The 23,064-nt window shown below is 42.7% G+C and overlaps 1 protein-coding gene and 1 pseudogene across 2 annotated transcripts in view; both read right to left on the reverse strand.

The window, feature by feature from the left end:
• LOC309656204 (muscarinic acetylcholine receptor M5) overlaps positions 1 to 23,064 on the reverse strand; it is a 340,164-nt gene that overhangs the window by 85,949 nt on the left and 231,151 nt on the right. The window lies entirely within an intron of this gene.
• Positions 11,658 to 13,178, reverse strand: LOC309656013 (muscarinic acetylcholine receptor M5 pseudogene; annotated as a pseudogene). The gene has a single exon. The product of its transcript is annotated as a muscarinic acetylcholine receptor M5 pseudogene (transcript).

A 23,064-nucleotide genomic window follows, 5' to 3' on the forward strand; every position in this document is an offset into this window, starting at 1 on the left:
TCATCAGAGTCAATTATTTTTTAATTTGAAAAGTATATGAGAATATCCAATTGGTACAAGTGTTTATAATTATTTAGGAAAACTTGAGGGTAGGTTTTGCAAAATTCAGATGTTGTCTATAAATTATGAACATTGTTTTAATATTCCTGAAAAAAAGATAATGAAATACTAAAATAGCTATTTTAGATAAAAATCCCCCCTCCCCCAGATAGCACGATGTATTAGCTTATCTCCTTTCCCACAGTAACACAGCTTTATCATGGGAGCATAGGGAATTGAAGCCTTTCACAACGGCTTCAGTCTGATAGCATTGAGCCAGGCTGGGCAAACCTGAGAAGAGGGAGGAGTAAATTAATAATGTCAAGTGGTAAGCAGGAGGAATGGGTAGAGCTGTAAAAACTATCTGGGCACAGCATTTCCAATAGAAAACTTTGACAAGGCATTTAATTCCACTAAAATTTAATGAACTAGTAATGACTGAAGATTTGTATCTGTACCTCCTTAGGTAATGTTGAAACAAAATTTTCCATATATATATGGAAAATATGTATATATGTATATATAAAGTAATCCCACTCAGTGAGCTCCTACTACATATATTTGGATATTTTAAAGCATATTTCTAAATAACTGTAGTAAAAATAATTAGAAAATCTTCAGAATTAAGTGATCATGAAAATTTGGCATGAAGATTAAGAAATGGAATCATTCTGAAAGTGTTATGAGGTGATTCATAAGGGACCATGAGAAGATATGTAAGAAAAGCTTCCTTGCAATCATTGCTGTCATGGTATCTTGTGCATTATACACAAGAAAGAAAAATTTCATTTTGCGCTTGTCTCTTCACAGGCCTGGATGGACCTGCCTTCCCATCCACAGCTGGTTGGACTGAGGGTGGGACTTGAGCCAGTCAGTTGGGTGGTACTATATCAGAGAAGGCGGTATGCTGATCCTGAGCCCCAGGTAAGCAGAATCAACAGTCTAAGGAATCTGGCCCACAAAGAGTATGGCAGAGATTGGTGGAGCAAGTAGCTGCTGGACAACCTTTCAAGTCCATGGAGGTTCAGCTGCAATTCGTGCGGGGATTCAGTGAAAGCCTCTTGAATCCCTTCCCCCACCATCTCCAGCCTAGCCCCTTACTTATCATTTATCCTGATTTGGAGGGTACTGTGTTCAGTTTTAGCCTCTATAATAAGATATATAGAGCAGGTCTAGAGAAAAGCTGCCAGCGATTAATATTCATACTTTTCTATACAAATGATTCTACTGACCTCATGACTATATTAGCTAGATATACTTTAAGAAGGATGAAAGTGGCTGTAATTTTTAGTTTGGTAAAGAGAATGCTGAGGGGATTTTTCAAAGGCTTGATAATCCGTTTAAAGCAAATTCTAATGAGCTGTGTACCACTCTGTGAAGTCTGAGAAAGGAAATGGACTTAAATACAGCAGAAGGAATTAGTTTCTTGTGAAGAGGAATTTCTTGGCGTAGTAAACAAAATTGTGAGGTGCCAGTGACCGTGAGATTTACTTTTCTTGGCGTTGTTAAAAAATTGGGCAAAAGTCACCTCTTAGGATGGTTTATGTATGCACCTACCTGATGGTCTCTCAAATTTCTTTCTATCCCCAAAAGTAAATTATTTTTATTCCCAGAATGTGAGGAATGGTAGGATCGATACTTTATGGAGGAGAAAATGAGGTATATTAACAAAATTGGAAAGTGGGGAAGGGCAGAGGAAAATCTAAACTCTGACAATGAGAGCGTTCCTTCCTTTAATGTACATCTGTTGAGCTGTCACCCAGCTTACCCCTGTAACTGGTGTTCCCCTGAGAAGGGGGTGCAAAGATGTTGTCCCCGCAGCCATATTTGTGCTGTGCGGCTCTGCTTTTATGGGCATCTCATCCAGGTTAGGCCAAAGGCTGTTCCTGGGGAATTTAAAATGAAAACTCAGGGACTAAACGAGTAGATTGCAACATATAAACTTGCAAGATGTTCATGGCTCTTTATTCTACCATGTACACTACAGAAAAGGAGAAAACAGGTTCCAAGCTGAAGTGGAAGATGAAATCTGACAACTGTACCTTCGTTCAAATCCTTTCCTGAGGTCGCTGCGTTCTTGTCCTTGCGTTCCACGGAGCACTGGTATATCCTCTAGTATAGAGTTTATGTGTTTTACTTAAGGTAGTTCCAGTAGGTGTCTATCACTTAACCCAGTGTCCTAACTTATGCACTTATCCAGAACTGACCAAAATGATCTCCAACCTGCTGAAAGCCTTCTCTTTTTCCCTCAGTCAATGCAAAATTGGCTGTGTTGCCTCCATATCCATCTTGAATGAGTGGGTCAGAAGGAACTTTCTAAGTTAAGGGAGAAATTGGGTGAATACATGTCCTGGCTCCGTCACTTACTAATTGTATGATCTTGGGAAAGAAACCTTTCTGAGCCTCAGTTTCATGATGAGTAAAATGGATCAAAGGTTCATCTGTAAAATGGGGGCAATATCTACTTCATAAATAGAACTGTTTAGAACACTTTACATGTATTATCCCACTTAATATTGATACTAACCCTATTCATATAAGTGCTCAGTGAAAGTTCATAATTAATATTCTTACGTTTCAGATGAGGAAACAGAGGTTAAAATTTTCCCAAGCTCACCAGCTGGTAACCTAGAGCAAGTCCTGTTAACTACTTCCTACAGTGTTTCTCTCACAAGCTAAACTAAACAAACGAAACGTTCACATACCTATGATCAACACATAGCCATACATCTATTCACTTGCCCACCCTCTGCCTATGGCTGTTGGCATGATCTGGGGACTTGCCTCTCTCCTTCCAAGCACTCCTCAGAAGGGGTGGTGTAGTCAAGAGAAACTGACTTCCAAGGCAAAGCAGTTCTAGTCCTAATGTCTGGTGCCTAGAGTTTCAGACACTGTAAACCTAAAGATCTTTCTAAAAGGCAAATCCGATGGGGTCGTTCCCTTATTAAAAACCCTTTGTAGACTCTCCGTAGACTTCAAAATATGGGACCCTGACCATGGTCCCTCCAGATTCACTTCTTGCCACTTTGTTCCCACGTACATCTTGAATTTTCCTCATTTCCCCACTCTTAAGTTCTATATGTTCACCTCTGGACCTTTTTGATTATTTCTTCCTCTCAACTCTCTACCCAACCCCCATCCCTTTCCCTTGTCTACCTCTTACATTTTCTTCAGGACTTAGTGTAGAAATCACCTTTGACAAAAATCTTCCAGATGCCCCCAAGGCTTGGATAAGAGCCTCTTTTTTGTCCCCTTTCGTGCCTGTGCTTACACCATTATAGAATTTCATTTTATCGGATTACCTGTTTACTTCTCTGACTTTCCTCTCTGGACTCTAAGCTACCTGGGCTGTAAAGCACTAGTAATACAACAGTCCTGTTCTCAAGGAAGGGTGGGAAGAATCTTAATTTCTCCACTAAAACAGTTCTGGGGTGGCTGCCACATACAGCTTCATCGTTTTTAGGGATCCCAACTCAAATCATTAGACAAAAATGGAGATCAGAGACTCGTGGTGAATTAAGCTTCTACTTCTCAGGGAAGCACAAAGATACTAACCATGCTAGAACAAAGCCCACAAAACCCAGGAACCTTACCTTGCAACCATCGCTTATCTCAGGTATGCACTTACCTATTTAGTAAAGACTACATTGTGAAGCACCTATACTCTTGAATGTGCCTAAGGCTATTAGGTGAGGCGACACAATGATGAGCAAAGTAGCATGAAGTCTGGCTTCAGAGCTTAGAGTTTAGTGGGAGAAATAGACATGAATAACCAAACACATAAATATTTGTAATGAAAACCTTGATAGGTGCTCCACAGAAAAGTCCTGGGTGCTATAAAAGCTCATAACATGGGAATCTGGATGAGAGGGTAGAGGGCCAATGTAGGACTACTTTGCTGAGAAAGTGACCTGTGAGGTAAGACAAGAGACTACATAGGAATAAACTAGGCTGAGGCTGAGAAGAAGGGATGAGAGTGAGGAGCTTCCCAGTGTGAGCTGAGGTGGGAGGGAGGTCGGGCCCTGAAGGAACTGAGAAAAGCACATAGCTGGAGCACTGCTGGAAGAGGGGAGGGGAGAAGGCCTGGACAGGTAGGCAGAGGCCGCCTGGACGCCTTGCAGGCCTGAACTCGCCTTATGTTCTTGAGGACACACCTCGCTCCTCTCAGGATAAATGGTAAGGGAAAATCCTGTGTATGGCGTTCCGTGGTCACCTGGCCCGACTGATTACTGATAAGCAGTCTCTAAACTAACTGTGGTATATGAAAATCACTGCTGCAAAGCCTAGAGTCTTTAGTAGAAACCTCAGGTACCCAAAAACTTTGAGATAATATGTTAATGGAAGAAAAACAAGCTTTGCCTTCCCTCCTGACTTGCTCTCTGGCCCAACCTCACGTCTTTAAATGATGTGGCCCAGCAGATGTCTGTGACATAAAGCAGCTTCTCTTTCCCTTCATCTTCTTTGGGGCTGGTGGGGATTGGTTGGGAAGGAAGTTCCTGCTCTTCCTCAAGGCGTCTCGAAGGACTCTGAGCTCCTGGTACGCTCTCAGCCCTCCCACTCTGAACCAACTGCTGCTACCTTGAACTTGAGGCTCTTTTCCATCCTCACTGCTTCAAGTTTTATGTATGTAAATATGTGTGTGATTGTATGTATTTGATTTTGAAAGTGTCCTTGCAGAATCCTACTGACAACTTCTCCAATTTCTGCATTCCTACCTGACCTCTACCTTGAGAAGGGATTGGATTATGGAATAGGAAGGTTAGGCTGTATCCAGACAGGGCAAGACTCCTTTCTGAAAGGCCTGGGAACCACATTGGATAAAAAAGACCAGCGGATTGCTTGTGAGAACTTCTAAGTGGAATGTTGGATATAATCCACATTCATCTTGTTACTCTTCACTCACTTTCTCTTTTCAATCATATAAGGGTTCTACCCTCTGCAGTTCAGATTTCGGTGCTAGTTTCCCCTTCTGCCAAAGAGCAGGGAACAAAAGAGGCCTAGAGAAGGGAAATGTTTGTGCTTGGGGAGGAGGAGAGCTGGAGGCCTCCAGCCATCACTGGAGTGATTCTGTTTGTACTGTTGTCCTGTCCCTCGTTCTGTTAGTCTGTGTTCTTGGGGGCCAGGACAGTGTCTTATTCCCCTCTGCAGTCACATGGTTCCCACAGAGATAAATAATTATCTGCTGAACAAATGAGTAACCAAACAAAGGAGTAATCAGGTTGCCTGGATGGTGGTTCTTGGATCTAAGAAGATGGTGAAGGAAAGAGGGTACAAAGATTTGGGGCATTTGGAGAAGGTGGCTCAGTGAAAAGTAGAGGGAAAAAAACAAAAAATGATTGTGAGTAAAAATGAAACAAGGGTTACTGATTTTTTTTTAACATTTAAAAAAAAATAAGTTTATTTATTTTTGGCTGCGTTGGGTCGTCGTTGCTGTGCGTGGGCTTTTTCTAGTTGTGGCGAGCGGGGGTTACTCTTCGTTGTGGTGTGCAGGCTTCTCATTGCGGTGGCTTATCTTGTTGCGGAGCACGGGCTCTAGGCGCGTGGGCTTCAGTAGTTGTGGCACGTGGGCTCAGCAGTTGTGGTTCATGGGCTCTGGAGCACAGGCTCAGTAGTTGTGGCGCACGGGCTTAGTTGCTCCATGGCATGTAGGATCTTCCCGGACTAGGGCTTGAACCTGTGTCCCCTGCATTGGCAGGCGGATTCTTAACCACTGCGCCACCACGGAAGCCCCCGTTGTATAGGATTGGAATTGCAGATGTCAATATGAACTCATTGTTTTTAGTAAGTATACACATATACATATTTCTTAGTTCCATCCACTGAAAGGGCCTAATAACAATGAATACATCCTGATTCTAGAACTGAGTCAGGTACCATTCTCTACTTAATGAAACCAGGGCTCCTTGAAGAAATGACTGATTCTTGGGTTGGGGTGGGGAGAGTGAAGATGAGCCTGGAGTATCTTCCTGTACCAGAAAGTAAGGGAGTGCTCAAAAAATGTTTGAACTATGTCAAAGGGTCACAGGAATCATCTTGAAGGGGCTCTTATTGCTTAAATTTGTGACAATTTTAACATTGAAATAATGACAGTAATGGGTTTTAACCAATTATTATGAGTTTGTTAGTCTATAATAGTAATAAATAAGTAAATAAATAGATAATAAAGAGGGAACAAGTCTTCCTTACAGTGGAATGCCAACCACTTGGCAATCATCGTAGGAATAACTTGATGAGAATAATAAAGAGATGCTACAATTACTGAGTGAAAACCTGATGACCCATAGGACGTTTATAGAGGCTTAAAATCTCTTTCTCAAAATTATTAGTTGCAGAGGGAAAAATAGTAAATTTATAGTGGAGAAACGTGGCGGGTGGATGGGAGGTACACTTTAACCAAGCGAGCCGTGTTAGCGTCACCACTACTGGGATAAAACAGCATGTCCTGCTAATGTGATGCCCTGAGGACACAATATCACATTTGTGACATTCCTGCCCAAATCAAAACAAACAAATTAAACTGAATCTGATGTGAAACATCAGACAACTGCAAACTGATGGAAATTCTTTTTTTTTTTTTAAACTAACCCTTTATTTAATTAATTAATTAAATTTTTGGCTGTGTCGGGTCTTAGTTGCGGCAGGCAGGATCTTTGTTGTGGCGCATGGGCTTCTCTCTAGTCGTGGCGTGCGGGTTTTTTTCTCTTCTTTAGTTGTGGCGTGCATGCTCAAGGGTGCTTGAGCTCTATAGTTGTGGCTTGTGGGCTCCAGAGCGCGTGGGCTCTGTAGTTTGCGGCACGGGAGCTCAGTAGTTGTGGTGCGAGGGCTTAGCTGCCCCGCGGCATGTGGGAACCTAGCTCCCCGACCAGGGATCGAACCCGCGTCCCCTGCATTGGAAGGCAGATTCTTTACCACTGGACCACCAGGGAAGTCCCTGGAAATTCTTTTTTAAAAATTGGATTGAATGTACTCTAAAGAAATGACCATATCATAAAAGACGAAAGAAAGCTGAAGACCTCTTCCAAATTAAAAGAGTCCAAGAGACATGACAGCTAATGCAGTGTGTGGTCCTGGATTAGATCCTAACTGGAAAAGAAATTCTTATAGTGAACATTGTTTGAACAACTGGTAAAAGTTGAGTATGGACTGTATTACATAATTATGTTTCACATAATAATATTACAGCAATGATGAATTTCCTGATTTTGTATTTGTATTGTGGTAATGTAAGATAATTTCCTTGTTCTTAAGAAATACCCACTGGAGTATTTAGAGGTCAGTGGATGTGATGTCTGCAACTTACTCCAAATGGTTGAGAAAAAAAAATGTGTACACACACACACACACAGCACAAATGTGGCAAAATGTTAACAACTGGGGAATGTGGGTGAAGGAGATCAGAGTTCTCTGTACTATTATTGCAGCTTTTTTCTAAGTTTAAAATTATGCTCCCCCCCAAAAAAGTTGTATGTTTTAAATAATTTTTCTTCTGGTTCCTTTCTGGATGCTTAAAAAAACGTATTTCCCTTCCTCCTCTCACTCTCAATCTGGGGCTCTTATTGGAAAGAATTATATAATCTCAAACTTTACTGGTGATATGAGTGGGGGGAGATGGGAATTAGTATCACTTATAGTGGGAATGAAATGACTGGGGCACCAGCTCTTCGAGCAGTTGGAGAACAAATGCTGTTGTTCTGGTTTGTTGCAGGGTCTGTATTGGCTAACGTGCCCTGGTTTGAGGTCTGCCTCACCTCCCTCGTCCTGGAGGGTGATGGGATCGTTTTAGTCACAGGAATCTTGTCATCATTATTTCATCTTAATTTGGTCATTTGGTAACTGAGAGGAAAGGGGAAAATCACAAAGGTGGCAAGAGGGACATGTATCTACATTGTATATCAACCCCTACCCCCTTAAAAGGCCAGGTGATGCGAACGTGTGTGGAATCTCTAGCATAGATGGATCTGTCAAGCTCACTGAGACCATTTTCTTTCTTTTTTTTTTCAAATTTATTTATTTAATTTATTCATTTTTGGCTGCATTGGGTCCTCGTTGCTGCATGGAGGCTTTCTCTAGTTGCGGTGAGCGGGGGCTACTCTTCGTTGTGGTGTGCGGGCTTCTCATTGCGGTGGCTTCTCTTGTTGCAAGAGCACAGGCTCTAGGTGCACGGGCTTCAGTAGTTGTGGCCATGGGCTCAGTAGTTGTGGCTTGCAGGCTGTAGAGCACAGGCTCAGTAGTTGTGGTGCACGGGCTTTGTTGCTCCGCGGCATGTGGGATCTTCCTGGACCAGGGCTCGAACCCATGTCCCCTGCGTTGGCAGGCAGATGCTTAACCACTGTGCCACCAGGGAAGCCCGAGACCATTTTCTTATTTAAACACTTTGCGTTGGACTACTGTGTGGTTAAATTTCTTTAACATCTAGAACAATGCTAGTATGATACAGAAAAGCAGTCCAGTCCCCACATCCTTTGCTGTGATTCCAGTATTTACAGTAGACAATGGGATTTTTCTCTTCAGAGATTAGGTACAGATTTCACAATGACAAAGAGCCAAACATCAGCATCACCCTGAAAAGACATTCACCAAAGGAGCAAAGCAGAGACCAGGAATGCTGACGAAATGCTTTAACCAAAAATTGTACTGAAAACAGATTCCTCGACAAGCCATCAAATTCACAGCAAGGAGAAACAAACCACAATATTAGCAACATAGCAGTGTCCAACAGGCAACTAATCAAAGCTGCACACAGTGTACCACAAACAGAGCTTTGGAGATGGGGCATAAGAAGGCCTAAGATCCAAAGTCAGTCCACACTCTACCCATCCACCCATCAGGCCCTTGTAGTTTACAGTTGGATCTGTTCATTCTGAGGACCCCACCAGAGGCCCTACTCTAAAGAAGTCTAGTTTCCCCTAGTAGTTTGGGGCATTCTTTTTGTCTTTGTCAAGGGGCATAGGTAGTCTGCATAACTGGTTGCCTCCCAAAGCCCATGATGTAGGAGGCATAGGCCTCTCAATTAATTTCACAAAAGACAAAAAAGGCTTAGTTCTAGGCAGTTGTGGAGTGAGAAAAATGTGCCTCCACCAGCCCACCCCCTCAGTTCTGTGTTCTTTTGTTTGAATTAGGTTGTATCTCTCTCTACTGTGAACAGTGAGTGAGCTCAAAGTGCTATTCTCTTGGAGGGATTTTCACTTTTGTCAAAGCCTTAAACTAAAAAAATCAACTGTTTATCCAGAGCTTATGAAGCCACATTCTGTTGGCATCTTGTAGACCTGGGAGTCTCTGTCTTGGAGAATTGAGCCAGTTAATATTCTCTACCAAATTCTTGGTGGATGTCAACCTGCCCTTCATAAAGCCTCAGCAGCTACGTTGCTTCAAAGATGTTCCATCTCAACATCAAGTCCCTACAGGGCTGGAGAGGCCTGGGTTTCCACTTCCCTGAAGCGTCCTTGGTACTCTGTAGAAGAGGCCAATTCACTCTTCAGTGGAAAGCTTGAAACTCTCCTATACTCAAGTACATACCGAATTCCCAGGACAACTAAACCAGCTATTTTTACATCCCCTTAGCAAACGAGGCTGAAAAAGAACTAGCCCACATTAGGTAAAAAGAAGTCCAGAGATTTTTATATACAACTGCAGATGTAAGTAACAGGTTAAATAATGAGTTTCTGTCTGACAGGAGTGTTTCATCTTTAAAATCCTTGTTGTATGCTATACTGCTGCTTTCTTTGTGGACTGTTCATTAATTTTATGCATTATTGTATTGTTTTGATTTCTTGCACATTGGTTTATTTTCAGAATTATCAAAGAAACCTCTTAGCTTTGGTTTGTTTATATACGCAGAGATTTCAATTAAAATTTGGTTTTTGGATAATCCTGATATTTAAATGTATGTTGATAACTTTTATTTTTATACATTATTGTGGCCTACATTTTGTTTTTAAAGAAAACATGGTCATTTTTAATGACCATAGCCAGCATTACTGGACCTCAACTGTATTTTTCTGGGCTTCTCATTTTTGTGAATTTGGAGAGGAATGACTAAGTCAGTCATTTCTTTTTTTTTTTTTAATAAATTTATTTATTTATTTATTTATTTATGGCTGTGTTGTGTCTTCGTTGCTGCGCGCAGGCTTTCTCTAGTTGCGGTGAGCTGGGGCTACTCTTCGTTGCGGTGCGTGGGCTTCTCATTATGGTGGTTTCTTTTGTTGCGGAGCACGGGCTCTAGGCGCATGGGCTCAGTAGTTGTGGCACGCGGGCTCAGTAGTTGTGGCACGCGGGCTCAGTAGTTGTGGCTCACGGACTCTAGAGTGCAGGCTCCGTAGTTGTGGTGCACGGGCTTAGTTGCTCCGCGGCATGTGGGATCTTCCCAGACCAGGGCTCGAACCCATGTCCCCTGCATTGGCAGGTGGATTCTTAACCACTGCACCACCAGGGAAGTCCAGTAAGTCATTTCTGAGCCATGATTTGGAGGACCTATTTTTTTTAAAAGAGCCTTTCCCCTGCTGTCCCTCTAAATAGCACTTCTGGCTGGAGACATCACAGTGACCTGCTTGTGCCTGGGTGTGAATTGGGGGTCTGGATGAGGGCCTGCAAAAGGGCCTGGAAGAAGTTCAAAAGCATGGAGTGAAACAAAATTTGTTTTGCACATTTTGCCTCAGGTTTGCCTTGTGAAGAGATTAGAAAGTAAGACCTCTGAGAATAATTTAAGAGAACCATGATTAAACAGACTGGAGAAGGTCTTTACCCAGTGAAGAGCTGTCATACAATTAGTCTTCCTAAGGACAGAGCATAAATAAATGGGTTCAAAGGGCACAAACTACAATACATAATATTTGTTTACATAAAAGGAAAAAAATCCCCACTGGTAAAAACAAAATAACTGACTGTGGAGACCTGATCACCTTTATTAGCAGAATAGAGGCTTCTCTGTAGGACTGGGTGTGATCAGGTTCCAGTGTCCTTTCAGACCCAGGACTCTGAGAGGAAGGGTGGCTCTGTGGGGACCGGCCTGGCCTCAGTGGATACCAGGAATTGGCATCAGTTGTGAAAAGGAAGAGCAAGAGCTTTGCTCAGATGTAGGGACAGGAAAACATACCACAGTACGGAACACATAATAGCTGCATAATGAATACTGATCAGTTTATAAAGAAATAGAATCTTAGAAGCCAGTTGAATCTCACTCTTGTTAACAGGTGACACTGACTTACATTCTCCTGGTTCTCACCGAAATGAGACAACTTCAGAGACACATACATACTGCACAAAACTCTGTGACAGGTTTCCACCCGTCCTGCTGTTGCCCACAGAAGGTTGGACAGGAGCTCCCTCAGTTGTTGTTCACTGTGACCAAGTGCCCCTCCTTCTGTGAAGGGTCATGAGTCTGTCTCTTTACTTTGGTGGCAAACACTCCAGCAGCATCAGGCGACCCTGGTCATGGATAAGAATCATTCAATTTGGCAGCAACTGTGGCAGCTGTGACTCTTTCCTTTTGGCGACGGACCTCGAGGCTTTCCATGTCCTCAGGGACTCAAAAGGTCTTTTTGAAAAGTAAACCAGAGTCAGCTCACCCATCCTCAGAGGACCTTGACCACGGTCATTCTTTTGAGGGGAGTCGTTACTTTTCAGGGGAGCTTGCTGTTCCCCTGCCAGTACAATTTCTCTTCCACTTTTTTCTTTTTCCATCGACAGAGAAGCAGCATCTTAAAGGTCTTCCTGAAACTTCTGTTGCAGAGGGCATAGTCCATGTGATGATGAAAGCCAGGAGAATTGCACTCAGGGTCTGGGCTGCTTTCCTCTCTTTGACGAGGACCATCCTCTTTCGTTTGGTCATCTGATGGCTGAGGTTGGGATCAAGGCCTTTCACCGAAGGGTCCTTGGACACCGGGAAGGAGCAGGGCATGATTTTCACCTTGCGACAGCCGTTGTTGGTATCCTGGGTCCCATCAGCTTTCACCACCAATCGGAACTTATAGGCCATGCACTTCTGACTCTTGGGTCGATGAGCAGCAGCTGGAGACAGGAAGTATTTTGGGGTGTCATAGTCATTTTTTTCAGTTTGAGCATTGACAAAAGTTTCCTTGGTCTCTTCAGCACTGAATTCTTCCCTTGGGCTTTCCTTGGCCTGACTCTTGTAGACCACTTGAAAGACAGGGTCAGTGGTGGGCTTGTCCTCATCTTCTGAGGAGGGGTAGCTGCTGCAGGTGGTTAGCTGCTCGGCTTTGCCCCACTCAGTGCTCGGGCCAGTGGCTCGGGATGGCTTCCCAGTGACGGAGGTGCTCCTGCAGGAGGATGACCAGGAGGCTTGGTTCCTTTCCCTCTGGGCCAGTGTGGGCTGGGGGCAGCTAAAGCAGGACGTGAGCAGAGCCTCCTGAGCTGGCTTTCTCTTCTCAGTTTCAGCCACGCAGTCAGAGCCCTGGAGGTCGGCCAGGTCCTTGGTTCGCTTCTCTGTTTCCCGGTAGATTCAGCAGTAGAGGATTGTCATGACAGAAACAGGGATGTAGAATGCAGCGATGGCAGTGCCAAAAGTGATGGCGGGCTCCGAGAGGAACTGGATCTGGCACTCGTCTGGTGGGACCGTCTGTTCCCCAACCAAGTACTGCCAGCAGAGGATCGCTGGGGCCCAGAGGATGAAGGAGATCAGCCAGGCCAAGCCAATCATGATGCCAGCCCTCTTTGGGGTACGCTTGGCCCGATACGTCAGGGGTCTTGTGATAGAAAAGTATCGGTTATAACTGATCACCAGAAGGTTCATGACAGAAACATTGCTGGCCATGTAATCCAGTGCAAGCCAAAGGTCACAAGCCAGACTCCCAAGAGCCCAGTGTCCCATGAGGATGTAGGTAGTGTAGAGGTTCATGGAGAAGATCCCAATGATGAGATCTGCACAGGCTAAGCTGAGCAGGTAATAGTTGTTAACTGTCTTCAGCTGACTGTTGACTTTGAAAGAGATCATGACTGAGACGTTGCCCACGATGGTGATCAGGCTCACCACCGCTGTCACAGCTGCGATGGTGATGACTTCCCACAACCTGTGACGTTCCAAAGGCTGGTGAGTCACTGGGGTGCCGTTGACGGTAGTAGCATTGTGGTAAGATTCCCCTTCCATCCTGGTGCAAGAGTTTACATTAGGAGTAAGTCTTAGGTTCTAGACTGTTCTCTTTTCGGTCTCACTTCTGGCCAGTTTCTGGAAGAGAGGGAAATACATTAGCTCCACTCACCAGCATGAATTTCTTTTCCACTCATTGTTTATAATTTCTAACAGAACATTAAATGTGGTCCCACACCTATTCAGAGCAAGATGCTGAAATCTCTAAAGTTTTGATAACACTTTTTATAAAGGCATCTCCTCCCTTTGCTTTTTATGATTACCAATGCCTGAGAGCCTTTCTTGTACATGAGGCTGCTGCCCTCTTGTGGTTCTAATGGGCAATTTTACAAAAAGGGCTGGGAAGATGACAAGGGCAAACAAAAAGATCAGATTGTTGGAAAGCAGTGAAGAGGGGAAAACAGGTGATGCTAAGTTATCTTAGACTATGGCCTTGAGGTCAGACCCTCTGTTTTTTAAGCTCCTGGTGATAAGTACCTATTTTGTCATTCACTTGGGAAAAAGACAAGTTGTATCTACTTTATAGTCCAACTTTATTGAGTTTAATTATAAATTCAGTTATTAAACATTATTGAGGCACTGTTGTGAGCCAAGGCTGTATTACACCACTTCTCCCTGACTTAATGCACACACTACCCATGAGCACCTAGTTTTCATCTAGAGGGTTTAAAAGTTGCCCCAGCTGCTGAAGATGATGACCCTCCCTCTATTTTTGGGCTATTTGCATTGTCACAAATGTTTTAAATTATATTTTTTTCTGATTATAAAGTAATATGCTGCTTGTAAAAGTTCAAGCAATGTCAAAATATATAACTTCGAAAGCGAAAGTTTCTTCTAATTCCATCTTGCCAGGGTAATCAATGCTAACAGGTGTATTTTGACAGCTTTTCCCTATGCATATACATGCTAAGAAATATTTAAACATTTTTTTCTAATGGGTGGATTTTTAATGTTTACACTCTAAATTTTGTTTTTTACTTAACTAATCATCATGGACATCTTTGGATCAGTACATCTTTTGGATCAAAGCTATCTTTTTTTCATTTTAATGACTGTACATTATCCCACTTAATGGATGTACTATAATTTATTTAACCAACTGCCCATTGACAAATTCCAGCTTTTAAAAATAAAATAAAAAATTTTCTTTTCTACATTAACGATCTATGTACATGATAACAACCTTCAGTGGGTACAAAAGTGTAAATGGTAAAAGATAGGTTTCCCTCCCACCTCTGACCTCCAATCTCCTAATCCCCCTTTTCCAGAAGTAACCACTGTTACCATGATTTATCTTTCCAGAGATATAATATGTGCATACAAATTATATGTGATGATATACGAAAAGTACCATTTTAATTACATTTCAGGTACCTTGATAGGATAATAGATCGTGAAGGATAAGAGTCTTTTTGATGACCCTCAAAGCACATCATATAGGCAATACCGGTTCTGCCTACTGGCCAGTTTTGACACTTCTTTGATAACAGTAATTGATATAAATAATTTGTGAAGGACTATAGATCTTCTTGGCTTTGTTTTATATTTTCAGCTGCACTTTTAGATGCTTTCCTAATACCTCCAATTCAATATGGAATTGAATTAATGATATTGTCTTGTACCAGAAATCAGATTCTCCCAACTTCCTGATCTTGCACCCTTCTCCTTCACATCCCAACGAATGAAGTCCAAATTAGCCGTGAAACATCCCTTTATGGGTCCCTTTCCATTCCTGCTGCTACCACCGTGGTTCAGCTTCCTGTTACCTTACACCGATAACTCCCTGGTGATATCAATGTCCAAATGACGGCAAAACAAAACCCCAGGATGCCAGGTCACTTGGCAGAGACTCCCTAGCACCTGAAAAGACCAAATTTGCTCTACACCCTGCAGTTCCCTGGGCAAATTTCATCACAGACTGTTTCTAATAGTCAGATCTCAGTCATGCAGTACAAGATAGGCCCTACAGAAATTCCTTCCTTTTTCCTTCATTCCTCCTTTTCTTCCTTCCCCCAATAAATATTTATTGAATGTATTTTATGTGATACAGTCTAACACTGGGGATACCATGCTGGGGATACCATTAGTGGGGATATAGATAAATAAACAGTAAATATCAGGGGCTGGTACTGCGTGCCATAGGGGCGCATGGGAAGGACATCTAACCCAGTCTGCTAGGGGCAGGGGCATTACCTGAGGAAAAGATGTTTCAGCTGAGACCTAAGCATGACTGGGCTTTAGCCAGGCAAAAGGGGTGTGTGTGTGGAGGGGTAGGGGGTTGAGGAAAGAGTGCCGCAGCCGGGAGAGCTTGTTTGCAAGCCCAGAGGCAAAAGGAGGCATCAAGTTGGAGGAAGCCTGAGAAGTGACAGGTGAGACTGGAGAGGTTGAGGGGGTGGGTAGGAGGGACAGGAATGAACTTGAGAGTAAGTCCGCTTTTGGGGAGAAAAGTGTCAGCTATTTCCAGACTCCCCATCTGCTTTGAAAGTAGTCCCCACATCCAGGATGTGGGAGCATTAGCCTGGAGGGAAGTAATAAAATGGACTGTTTGCTGAATTTTTCTAATCAAGTCTTCAAAATAAAAATAAACGGTGCTTTGGAGGGATTTAATTTTTCTACTTAATTGTATTAGAAGGTAGTGAGCAACTTATGAAAGGTTCTGTGAATGTGGTTGCGCATGTTCTCCTGTGAACGCATGTGTATCACTGGGGGCTTATCTTTTCTGATCTGTTTTCTCATTTGCAAAATAAGGAAATTGGACTATGCAATCTAAGATACCTACGCTTTTTAATTTTTGTTTACTACATAGTGTGATGGTTAATTTTAAGTGTCAACTTGGCCAGGCTACAGTACCCAGCTGTTGGTCTAACACCTGAGTCTAGGTGTTGCTGTGAAGGCATTTTGTAGATGTGACTAACATTTGAATCAGTAGACTTTGGATAAAGCAGATTATCCTCCATAATGTGGGTGGGACTCATCCAATCGGTTGAAATCCTTAAGGGAAAGGACTGAGGTCCCCAGAAGAAGGAATTCTGCCTCCAGATTGCCTTCAGACTCAAGACTACAGCATTAACTCCTGCTGGGATTTCCAGCCTGCTGGCCTGCACTGCACATTGCAGACTTGTTAGCCCTCACAGTCCTTAAAAATTTCTCAAAAAGCTCTGTTTCTGTCTCTATGTCTCTGTCTCTCTCTGATAAATGGAATACACTCTGATAAATGGAAAAGAAGATCATTTATAGTGGCAACATCATGTCATAATCACATAACTGAATCTGACATTGGGCAGCTTCAGGTTCAAAACCTAGTTCCATTACTTACTGTATGACTTTGGACATGCTACTTAACCTCTTTTAATTCTCAGATTTTTAAACTTTAAAGTAGGGATACTAAGAGTCCTTACCTCATAGGATTGTGTTAAAGATTAAACAAGATTATCCGGGTAAGTGCTTTGCCTAGTGCCTGACACAGGGATTTGCTCATTACAAAGTAGCAAACCGTCAAGAAGGACATCATAATGACTCTTCCTACTGGGGGAATGGGTCTGAGGCATGATCTATTAAGGGACAAGGTGGAATAAAATGATGAGGCCATACTTTTGCAGCCTTGAGCTGACTGTTTTAGATGCTTCGTGGTGCTAATGATACTTTTCCCTTTAGTTATTATAGTTGGTGCCCTAATTCTGAGGGCATAACCTTGTTTCCAGCCCCTCAAGCAGAGTAGCCTACAGTCCTCCTCAAGGTCTGCTTATTTGAATAGGACTATTTCAAGATTCTTGACTGAAAAAAAGTGGTTCCATAGTCAAATAAGTTCTGGAAATGCCATATATTATATAAAGCTCTCAGAGACTTGGAGGACACATGAGCCCAGTGAAGGCCGAGAAGTCCTGAGGTCAAGGACACTATTGAATTTGTTTTAACCCAGATGTGGCTTAGCATATCTAACCTTTTTCAGTGGAGCATCTGTTAGTATCTTGTGGAATCCCACAAGATGGATCACGCTTGGGAAATGCAATTTAGTGGGAAACATACTGAGCTAGGAGTGTGGAGATCTGAGTTCTCATTTCAGCTAAAATTTGTGGTTTGAGACAAATCTCTGGGCCTCAGTTTCCTCACATATAAAATTAAGAGATTGGCATTGGTGATTTATCCTTTAAAATGAGTTCAGGCTTTTCCTATAGACTCACAGTGGAAAACACTGGATGTTATATTAATTTTAGACCTCAACTTTCCGCTATTCTCAACCAGGGAAATAGCAGTTATTTAGCTGCACCCTAAGTTAGTGTAGTGAAAGCAGCTCTAAGCTAATTTTCTTATCTGTTAAACAGGTATAACAATATCTGCTGTATCTACATTACGGAGTTGTTTTGAGGACTCCCAAATGAGATAATGTAGGGAAACCACCGAGTCCTATTCTAATGGCAGTTTGGGGTTTTAATTATTATAAAATGAAGAGTTAGTCTAGGTAAGTGGATCTCACCACTGGCCACTTGTTAGAATCATCTGGGAGCTTTTGAAAAATACTAATGTCTGGGCCCCATCCCAGACCTGTTAATTCCGAATCAATGTAGGAGAGACTCAGGCTCATGTTGTTTTGAAATTCCTCAGGTGATTCTCACTTGCAGCCAGGGTGGAAAGCCAGTGCCTTCGCTAGATCCTTGGTACTCAAGGTGCGGTTGATAGAGGGGCAGTGTTGGCATCGCCTCAGAGCACGTTAGAACTGAAGGCTGACCAGGCTCAGTGCTTCTCAAAATGCTCATGACTACCTGGAGGATCTTGTTAAATTGCAGAAGGGCAGGGCTTGCAATTCCACATTTCTCAAAACCTCTCAATGCTGCTGATTCATGAGCCATACTTTAAATAGCAAGGCTGAGGGTAATTTCTGAACTTCTTAGAAAAGGAGAACCATAGCTTACAATGTGCTGTTGAAAATGGAATTTTCCAACTGAAATGTCCAGTAACAATTCGGATCCCCCTCTGCCTTCCAAGGACAGTTGAGGGACTTCCCTGGTGGTCCAGTGGTTAAGACTCCACACTTCCAATGCAGGGAGTGTGGGTTTGATCCCTGATCGGGGAAACTAACATCCCACATGCCGCGCGGCCAAAAAAAAAAAAATTACTTAATCACAAGGACAGTTGAGTTCTTATTTGAAATTAATACATATTTCCTTTCCAGCTTTGCTTCCCTCTATTCTTTCCTTTTTTTCCCAGCCTCATTTTTTTTTTTTTAAGAATTTTGGTAGGAACTTTATAAATTTATTTATTTATTTTTGGCTGTGTTGGGTCTTCGTTTCTGTGCGAGGGCTTTCTCTAGTTGTGGCAAGTGGGGGCCACTCTTCATCGCAGTGCGCGGGTCTCTCACTATCGCGGCCTCTGTTGTTGCGGAGCACAGGCTCCAGACGCGCAGGCTCAGCAGTTGTGGCTCACGGGCCCAGTTGCTCCGCGGCATGTGGGATTCTCCCAGACCAGGGCTCGAACCCGTGTGCCCTGCATTGGCAGGCAGATTCTCAACCACTGCGCCACCAGGGAAGCCCCCTGCCTCATTTTTGAGAGTGATTTTCCTGATTCCTAAACTGCTGGGAATGGACAGACTTTCCACAGACAAAGGCATCTGGGACATGAGGTAGGTTCCATGACTGAGGATTGATTTCTTTTTGTTCTGATAGCTGGATGATAGTTGAGGGTGAAAACTGAGTTTCAGGCATCTTAGTCTTCCATAATAAACTTTTTGAATCATTAAAATGTTTTTGACTGAAAGATTGTATTTATGGAGGGGAAATGCAATGTTTTTGTGTGTGTGTTATGGAGGCAAATGAAATAGAAGTGGTTATGGGGAGGAGTGAGAATTCTTCGGAGTTCTTATTTGGTTACTCAAACTTTAAAAGTTTCCATTTTTCACCATAGTGTCGAGAATATGTTTATTTCTAGGGTGCCTGCATCAGCAGAGAACAGATAATCATCCCTGGTTTGTTTTCCACTACTGAACAGAAAACAAGAATCTCAGAGTAATAAAAGTGTCCTTGTTCCCAACCTTGGTAGAATTCTTCTTGCTTCTTTGTTGTCAATAAATTACAAATGGAGCAAAACAACATAAAAACCGAAAAAGGTAACACTGTGTACCAAATGAATTCCTTTCCTTGTGGAGTGGCCTTGATGACTTATGGGGCTTTGCTTTTCTGAAACACCTTTTCTCTGAGAAGCTTTATGCCCAAACCACTCTTCACTGTTTCCATAGCAACCACAGCGGAAAACTTTAGCAGCATCTACAATCCAGTGATATCAGGACACCATCATCACCAGCTCATGTTGTTATGCAGACTATTCATGTGCCGCTCCTCCTCTCCTTCCTTTTCAAGGCTAAATCACAGAAAATAAGCTTAGACACATGATACCATCGGGTTAGATATCAGGAAGAACTTCCAATGACACAATGTGTGAGTAAGGGAGGTTCTGGACTTGTCTTTTTTGGTTTCTACTTTCAAGTAAGGTCTTTCTAACCTTTGATTGATAGAACGGAATGCTGTCCAAAAACGTATGGTGATTAAGGACTTCTCCGCCACTCTCGCCTCCTGAGATAGACTGCATTCTGCCTATGGGATGTGTATCTCTCTAAATAAACCTGCTTTCACGTAAAAGAAAAAAAAAGACGATGTTGCTGAAGCAATAGTATCTGGCACAGAATTTTAATCTGACATATTTTTAAAAATATGTCCTGTGTTCACCACTGTGCTAGGCGCTGCAGGGCATATAAGAGGGATATACAACAGGCCTTGAACTGAAGGAGTCAAACTTCTACAATTCTAAGAAAAAGAGTATATAAGAATTATTGAGCCTTTGCACCACATTTATGCGACAGAGAAGTCTATTACCAAGGCCATCAAATGATTGTATTTTCATTGTAGCCCAGGAAAACAGAGGTGGGCTGCTTTACATGAAGGCATAAATTGGAGCCATTCAAAGCACGTGTTGTGACCCTCAGGCCTTGGAGTTGCCTAGGTGGGTTGTCTTCTGTTGGGGTTGGTCTTGTCTCCTTATCCCGAAGTACGGGGCAGATGTTATCATCTCTTTATGTGTGCCTGGACATGAAAAAGTCTGGGCGGTACCGCCACAAATGGATTTATGTGAGACTCTGGAAGTCCAGAAGCTCTTGACGGCATTGTCCAAGTCTTCCTAACAGACTTGGAGGCATGGATCATATATTCATCTTTGAATTCCCAAGGATACTGTGTCATTCTGGAAGCAACAAAGGAATGTTTCAAGGAGGGGGGAGTGATCGATCAACTGTATCAAATGAAGCTGATAAAACAAGAAAGATTAAGACCAAGACCTGACTAATGGATGTAGTTACATGGAGAACGTAAGTCACGTTGGTAAAGTGGTGGGCATGCGAGCCCTGTGGGGTGAATTCAAGGCTGAATGGGAGGAGAAATGGGACAGTGCCGTAGATGACTCTTCTGAGGAGCTTTGCTGTAGAAAGGAGTAGAGAAATGGGGCAGAAGCTGGATTAGAATGTGGGACCGAGTGTTTGTTTTTGTTTTTAAGAAAGGTGTAAATTATAGCACGTTTGCAGCCTGATGTGAGCGATCCAGTCATTAGAAGAGAGAAACTGATGTGTAGGAGAGAGGAGGGGTAGTTGCTGGAGAGATGTCCTCCGGTAGGTGAGCAAGGATAGGACCCAGTGCCGTACTAAAGGCACTGACCTCGCACTGGAGCAGAGGCCCCTCTCAGGAACAGGAGAAGAGGAAAGGTATGTGTGTGCAGGCACAGGTAGGCTGGGAGTTGTAGTAATGGCAGTGGTGGAGAGTCTTTTCTGATTGCTCCCATTTCTCTGTGAAACAGAAAGCGGGAGTGGGAGTGAGGATGGAGGGAGAGAGGAGAAGGGATCAGGTCATGAATTCTGTATGCTCGGAGTTTGTTCCGTTCATTTTTGGGAGTTCTCTACCCCTGACACCAGCTCTGGAAGCCAAAGCACCATTGTGAGCTGACAGGCGGTTCGCTTGCCCTCATCCTCCCAGGTTACAGGCTGGGGAACCTGGCCTGAAAGAGTGACTCCTGTCAGACTCCCTCCCCCTTCAGCCAGAGAGTACCCCTCAGTGGTGGATGCTGCTGTCCAGAACACAAAGTAAATAAACAGACATAAGAGGCCTTATCAGTGTTTTCCAATTTGCATTGTTCATAGACTAAGCATCAGAAATCAGCTAAACTGTAGAAAATCTGCCTGCCTATAAAGAGAAGAATCAGGAAGATACTTTTTTTTCCCCATAAGAACTATATTTGCAAGGGCACAGTGCCTTTTAAAAAAATCCTATCATAACAGCTACTTTCTGACAAATACCATATGATTTCACTTATATGTGGCATCTAAAATATGGCACATACGAACCTATCTACAAAACAGAAACAGACTCGTAGACACAGAGAACAGACATGGTTGCCAAGGGAGCTGGAGGGAGGGAGAGGGATGGACTGGGAGTTTGGGGTTGGTAGATGCAAACTATTACATTTAGAATGGATTAACAACAGGGTCCTACTGTATAGCACAGGGAACTATATTCATTATCCTGGGATAAACCATAATGGAAAAGAATATAAAAAAGAGTGTCTATATGTGCATAACTGAGTCACTTTGCTGTACAGCAGAGATGGGCACAAAATGGTAAAAGAACTGTACTTCAATTTCAAAAAAATGAAAAAAAAAGAAGAAAAATAACAACTACTTTCATCAAACAGTGAGAGTTTCTAAAATCTTGGACTAGGAATTAGGAGGTATTCTTGTGGTGTTTAAATGCCCAATACTACCTTGAGATGGTGATTCTCAAACTTGGGCACGCATCACGATCACCTAATGGGTTTGTGAAACTCCTGATTGCTGGGCCTCATCCCCAGAGTTGCTGATTCTGGGGTGAGGGCTGAGAATTTGCATTTCTCATAAGTTCCCAGCTGATGCTATGCTGCTGGTCCACACTTTGAGAACTATTACCTTAAGGAATTGGCTTCATTTAAAAAAATTAGGTCACATATATTTTTTGCACATATAAAATATGCAAAAAGTGCGGTTTATTTTCTTAGGAGTTACCTGTGTAATTCAGGACTTTGTTTTAGATATCTCATGAATACTACCTAAGGGAGAACTGAATTTTTTATTCATGCAATGGCATATATTTAAAATCAGGACTATCATGTCAAAGCAGTTGCAGAAAATCCTCCTTCCCTTTGTTATTTATAAAAGTAAAAGCTCTCTGTTGTTTTTTGGGTTTTTTTGCAATGCAGTAGGTACTTGTGTGCCGTTTTCATCCTCGATGACAGACACTTTTCCCATGTGGACCAGAATCAAATGAGGAAAGCATTCATTCTCAACATCCTGGTTAAAAGGATTTCTGTCAGTGATGTCCTCCAATTAGGAAGTGTTAGCAGGAGACCTTCAAATTCTCCATATCCTAAACACTCCTGGTTGAATTGAAAAAACCTTGAACTCATAGATGGGGAGGGCAGAGTAATGTAGTCCCTGGACTTCTGATGGCATCCGCAGCATAGACATAAGGGCACAGATTGTGAAACCAGACTGACCGGGTATGAATCTCAGTTTTGTCACTCATTAGCTTGAGCAAATGATTGAACTCCTTTGTGACTCAGTTTTCTTATCTGTAAAATAGGAATAATAGTATTTACTTCCTAGAAATAGTAATGAAGGTTAAATGAGTTAGTGAGTGTAAAGTGCTTGGAATAGTGCCAGGCACAAAGTAAATGTTAAATAAATGTTACCTTTTACTATCCACAAACAAGTCTCTCTGTGCTCTAACGAAGTTGGCTTAATCCCAACTGCAACCCACTGATCTTATTTCCCCGACCAGGGATTGAACCCATGCCCTTGGCAGTGAAAGTATGGACCCCTAATCACTGGACTGCCAGGGAATTCCTGCTCCCACCCC

The sequence above is a fragment of the Balaenoptera physalus genome (genome assembly GCF_965194825.1).
Source record: "Balaenoptera physalus genome assembly, chromosome: 2".
In the NCBI taxonomy this organism is placed as follows: domain Eukaryota; kingdom Metazoa; phylum Chordata; class Mammalia; order Artiodactyla; family Balaenopteridae; genus Balaenoptera; species Balaenoptera physalus.